This window comes from Nematolebias whitei, chromosome 22, assembly GCF_014905685.2.
Source record: "Nematolebias whitei isolate Nwh7 chromosome 22, NemWhi1, whole genome shotgun sequence".
Lineage (NCBI taxonomy): Eukaryota > Metazoa > Chordata > Actinopteri > Cyprinodontiformes > Rivulidae > Nematolebias > Nematolebias whitei.
In genome coordinates, this window is record NC_056519.1 from 23,437,522 (window position 1) to 23,443,422 (window position 5,901).

At 48.3% G+C, this 5,901-nt stretch overlaps 1 protein-coding gene across 1 annotated transcript in view; it reads left to right on the forward strand.

The window, feature by feature from the left end:
* Positions 1-5,858: 5,858 nt before the first annotated feature.
* The window catches only part of LOC119428286 (O-sialoglycoprotein endopeptidase), an 18,680-nt gene continuing 18,637 nt past the window's right edge, over positions 5,859-5,901 (forward strand). Inside the window, exon 1 of the mRNA XM_037695951.1 lies at positions 5,859-5,901. The gene's annotated coding sequence lies outside the window, so the exon portion shown is untranslated.

A 5,901-nucleotide genomic window follows, 5' to 3' on the forward strand; every position in this document is an offset into this window, starting at 1 on the left:
GTTAAGCTCACAGAACTGGCAGGAAAGTCACAAATAATCCTGAAGCTCAATTATCCCCATGCACATCCACCTGGACGGGGCGGTGGGCTTCGTCACTGTAGGGTAGATCTTCCGAACTGGAACCGAGCCCGATCGGAACAGAGCTGCTGGTCTGCAGAGCTGGTGAATAAAATTTTGCAGTACTGTACAGTACATCTATGTATGTTGTTAAAATGATGTAGGTTTAAGAGTTTAGAACATTGCAAGAGTTAAAAGGAAAATACAAGAGGCATTAAATAATGTAGAAAATTGGGCATTCAAATGGGGATTCAGATTTTCAACATCCAAATCAAAATCAGTTATTTTTACAAATAAAAAAATAAAAATTAATATAAATCTCAAATTATATGGGGACGATATAGAACGAGTAGATCAAATCAAATATCTGGGTCTCTGGTTTGATAAAAAACTTACGTGGAAAATACATATTGATAAAATAGTAGGAAAGTGTAAAAGAATTCTAAATATAATGAGATGTCTGAGAGGTTAAGAATGGGGTGCAGATAGGAAAGCGTTAAAGACAATCTATGTTGGATTAATAAGATCAGTTTTTGATTATGGATGCATTTTATATTACTCAGCTTCAAACACATTATTAAAACAAATAGATAAAGTACAATCAAACTTTAAGACTTTGTTGTGGAGCCATGAAAGCAACTCCAGTATCAATCAACCTTTATTTATACAGGTAAATCCCATATCAGCTCTGCAAGTTGAGAAGGGAGAAATGCCACTGGAGCTTAGAAGAACACAAATAGCTATAACCTACTGGGCAAATATTAAAGGACATAATTAAACTCATCCTCCACAAAATACTCTCCAACCCTGTCAAGAGAAAGAAAAGAAACTATTTAATAGTTTTGGTTGGATAATCCTGAATCAAACTAAAGAGATAGGAATAAATAATTTTCATATTAGTCCTGCAGTTGCTATTCTTATTTTTCCACCATGGGTCCTTGGACAAATCAAAGTTGATTTAAATTTACTGGAATGAGGGAGAGAATTAGAAAGTAATGAGGTGGAAAGATACAAAGGAAACGAATACTCAGAATATATGAAGATTTATGCTGATGCATCTAAAACGTTAAATAGCAGAACTGGTATAGCCCTCCATGGGCTGCCACCTTATCATGGTGGAGGGGTTTGAGTGTCCCACTGACCCTAGGAGCTATGCTGTCAGGGGCTTTACGCCCCTAGTCGGGTCACCCATGGCAGACAGGTCCTAGGTGAGGGACCAGACAAAGTGCAGCCCAAAAACCCCCTTTGATGAGAAAGATAAACAGACCTAATGTTCCCTTGCCTGGACGTGGGTCACCGGGGCCCCACTCTGGAGCCAGGCCTGGAGGTGGGGCACGCGGGTGAGCGCCTGGTGGCCAGGCTTTTACCCATGGAGCTCTGCCGGGCACAGCCCGAAGAGGAGAAGTGGGTCCCCCTTCCCATGGGCTCACCACCTGTGGGAGGGGCCAAAGGGGTTGGGTGCAATGTGGGATGGGTGGTGGCCGAGAGCGGGGACCCTGGCGGTCTGATCCTCGGCTACAGAAGCTGGCTATTGGGATGTGGAATGTCACCTCACTGGTGGGGAAGGAGCCTGAGCTGGTGTGTGAGGCTGAGAGGTTCCGGCTAGAAATAGTCGGACTCATCTCTACGCATGGCTCTGGCTCTGGAACCAGTTTCCTTGAGAGGGGCTGGATACTCTTCCACTCTGGAGTTGCCCCTGGTGAGAGGCGCCGAGCAGGAGTGGGCATACTTATTGCCCCCCAACTTGGTGCCTGTGTGTTGGGGTTCACCCCGGTAAATGAGAGGGTGGCCTCCCTCCGCCTACATGTGGGGGGACGGGTTCTGACTGTCGTTTGTGCTTATGCACCAAACAGCAGTTCAGATTATCCACCCTTTCTGGAGTCCTTGGAGGGGGCACTGGAAAGTGCACGTCCTGGGGACTCCCTTGTTCTGCTGGGGGACTTCAATGCTCATGTGGGCAATGACAGTGACACCTGGAGGGGTGTGGTTGGGAGGAACGGCCCCCCTGATCTGAACCCGAGCGGTGTTCTGTTGTTGGACTTCTGTGCTCGTCATGGATTGTCTATAACGAACACCATGTTCAAGCATAAGGGTGTCCATATGTGCTCTTGGCACCAGGACACCCTAGGCCGCAGTTCGATGATCGACTTTGTCATCGTCTCATCTGATCTGCGGCCACATGTCTTGGACACTCGGGTGAAGAGAGGGGCGGAGCTGTCCACTGATCACTACCTGGTGGTGAGTTGGCTCCGATGGTGGGGGAGGATGCCGGTCAGACCTGGCAGACCCAAACGTATTGTGAGGGTTTGCTGGGAACGTCTGGCAGAGTCTCCTGTGAGACGGAGTTTTAACTCCCACCTCCAGGAGAACTTCGAACATGTTCCGAGGGAGGTGGGGGACATTGAGTCCGAGTGGACCATGTTTCGTGCCTCTATTGTCGAGGCGGCTTACCAAAGCTGCGGCCGCAAGGTTGTCGTGCCTGTCGCAGCGGCAACCCTCGAACCTGATGGTGGACACCGTCGGTGAGGGATGCTGTCAGGCTGAAGAAGGAGTCCTATCAGGCATTTTTGGCCTGTGGGACCCCAGAAGCAGCTGATGGGTACCGGCAGTCCAAGCGACATGCGGCTCGGGTGGTCGCTGAGGCAAACACTCGGGCATGGGAGGTGTTCGAAGAGGCCATGGAGAACGACTTCCGCATGGCTTCGAGGCAATTCTGGTCCACCATCCGGCGTCTCAGGGGGGGAAAGCGGTATGCCACCAACACTGTTTATAGTGGGAGTGGTGTGCTGCTGACCTCAACTCGGGATGTTGTGGGTCGGTGGGCGGAATACTTTGAAGACCTCCTCAATCCCACCGGCACGTCTTCTACTGAGGAAGCAGAGCCTGGGGACTCTGGGTCGGGCCCTCCAATCTCTGGTGCTGAGGTCACCGAGGTGGTTAAAAAGCTCCTCGGTGGCAGGGCCCCAGGGGTGGATGAGATTCGCCTGGAGTTCCTTAAGGCTCTGGATGTTGTAGGGTTGTGTTGGTTTACGCGACTCTGCAATATTGCGTGGACATCGGGGGAAGTGCCCCTGGATTGGCAGACCGGGGTGGTGGTCCCCCTATTCAAAAAGGGGGACCGTAGAATGTGTTCCAACTACAGGGGAATCACGCTCTTAAGCCTCCCTGGTAAGGTCTGCTCGGGGGTTCTGGAGAGGAGGGTCCGTCGGATAGTCGAACCTCGGATTCAGGAGGAGCAGTGTGGTTTTCGTCCTGGCCGTGGAACACTGGACCAGCTCTACACTCTCAGCAGGGTCCTGGAGGGTGCGTGGGAGTTTGCCCAACCGGTCTACATGTGCTTTGTGGACTTGGAGAAGGCGTTCAACCGCATCCCTCGGGGAACCCTGTGGGGGGTACTCTGGGAGTATGGGGTACCGGGCCCTTTGATACGGGCTGTTAGGTCCCTGTATGACCGGTGTCAGAGCCTGGTCCGCATCGCCGGCAGTAAGTCGGGCTTGTTCCCAGTGAGAGTTGGACTCCGCCAAGGTTGCCCTTTGTCACCGATTCTGTTCATAATTTTTATGGACAGAATTTCTAGGCGCAGCCAAGGTGTTGAGGGGATCCGTTTTGGTGGCCTTAGGATTGCATCTCTGCTTTTTGCAGATGATGTGGTCTTATTGGCTTCATCAGATCAGGATCTACAGCTTTCGCTGGAGCGGTTCGCAGCCGAATGCGACACGGCCGGGATGAGGATCAGTTCCTCCAAATCCGAGGCCATGGTCTTGAGCCGGAAAAGGGTAGAGTGCCCTCTCCGGGTCAGGGAGGAGGTCCTACCCTCATCTATGGTCACGAGCTTTGGGTTGTGACCGAAAGAATGAGATCTCGGATACAAACGGCCAAAATGAGTTTTCTCCGCAGGGTGTCTTAGAGATAGGGTGAGAAGCTCGATCATCCGGGAGAGACTCAGAGTAGAGCCGCTGCTTCTCCATGTCGAGAGGAGCCAGTTGAGGTGGCTTGGGCATCTTTTTAGGATGCCTTCTGGACACCTCCCTGGTGAGGTGTTCCGGACACGTCCCACCGGAAGGAGGCCCAGAGGAAGACCCAGGACACACTTGAGGGACTATGTTTCTTGGCTGGCCTGGGAACGCCTCGGGATTCCCCCGGAAGAGCTGGCCCAAGTGGCTGGGGAGAGGGAAGTCTGGGCCTCCCTACTTAGGCTGCTACCCCTGCGACCCGACCCCGGATAAGCGGAAGAAAATGGATGGATGGATGGATGGATGGATGGTATAGCTTTGGTAATTCCAGAATTAAATATTATGAAAAACAAAAGAATAACTGACAATTTAACAGTATACACCGGGGAATTATTGGCAATATCTATGGCTTTGGAGTGGGTTGAAGAAATTAGAGGAAAATAAGTTTTAGTTTGTTCAGATTCAAGTAGCGCATTAATAAGTATTCAGGAGGTACATTCAGATACAAGACAAGATATTATACTGGAAAGAGCTCAATGTAAGGGTCCCACTGCCTGCAGCCTGCCTTGCTGATGGCCGCTGATTACCAACACCTGGCGGCCATCAGCCTGATGAGCCTCTCCATCTACAAAAGGCTGCAGCCCAGTGTGACTCATCGCTGGAGCATATCACCTCTCATGGTATAGTACTGTTGAGCTAGAAATGTCTAGGTGAAAAGAATTTGTTCACCTGTGTTCTCTTTTCCAGTTTCCTGGTTCCTCGTGTTTTTGGATTCTCCTCGTGACCTGATCTGGATCCCTCGGCATGTCAGGTATTCCTCGTGCCATTTTTGCCTCCAGTTGCCAGCCTTCCTCGTTCCCTTGGACCCTCGTTGGATTCCCCTCTGCTGCTCTCTCCCTGGACTGAAGGACCAGCTCTCCTCCTTGGGTTTGCACTGTAAGGACAAAAACGCTCTTCAAACAAACCACTCTGGTCTTCCCCTCTGGACCAACATTAATCTGTCGTCCCTTTTTCCAGGAGCCGCTGAGAAGCAGCTTGTGGATTTGATTATCACTGTACATAATAAACACTGTTCTTTTTGTACTTCCCCTGTGTCTGCCTCGTTCTGGGTCTCATAACATCTGGGTTCCCCGCGCACTCTTAACACTCAACTAATTTTCAGGATGAATAAATATGGGTCAGAGATTAAACTAATATGGATTCCTGCACACATTGGAATAATGGGAAATGAGTTGGCTGACCATTTTGCTAAAAGTGCTACTAGAAAAAAATATTGTGGACTTAAACATTAAAATAAGTAAAAACGAGGTTAAGAATATAATAAAGTTACATATTAAGAAGAAATGGCAAGAGCATTGGGATAATGGAGACAATGCTAGATTTTATTATAATATCCAAAAAAAGGTGGAGGAATTCAGGAAATGTAATAGAACAAAAAAAAAGAAGATATTATTTCGAGGATGAGATTTGGTCACACGGGATTAAACACCACACTGAAAATAATCAATAAACTTGTTACAGGCTGTTGTGATCATTGTGGACAATTGGAAACAATAAAACAGATTTTCTTAGAATGCAATAAATATACAAAGGAAAGAGAGTTACAAGTTAGTGAGTTAAATAAAAGTAAGTTAGAGATAAAGGAATTGCTGCAAAGATCATCATGGGATAAAAATTTTACCAGTATATTTAGATATCTGAGAAGAATAGGTAAGTTAGAAAGGATAAAACATATAAAATAATATAGAGTGGTATAGCATCTGGTCCATACTCCAATCCAGAAGGTGGCGGTAATGCACCTAAAAGTTGTTTGACAACCGCCATAAAAACACAAGAAGAAGAAGAATAGACGCTGTCCTTACTGAGGCGTCGGCATCAAAGAGGAAGCGCG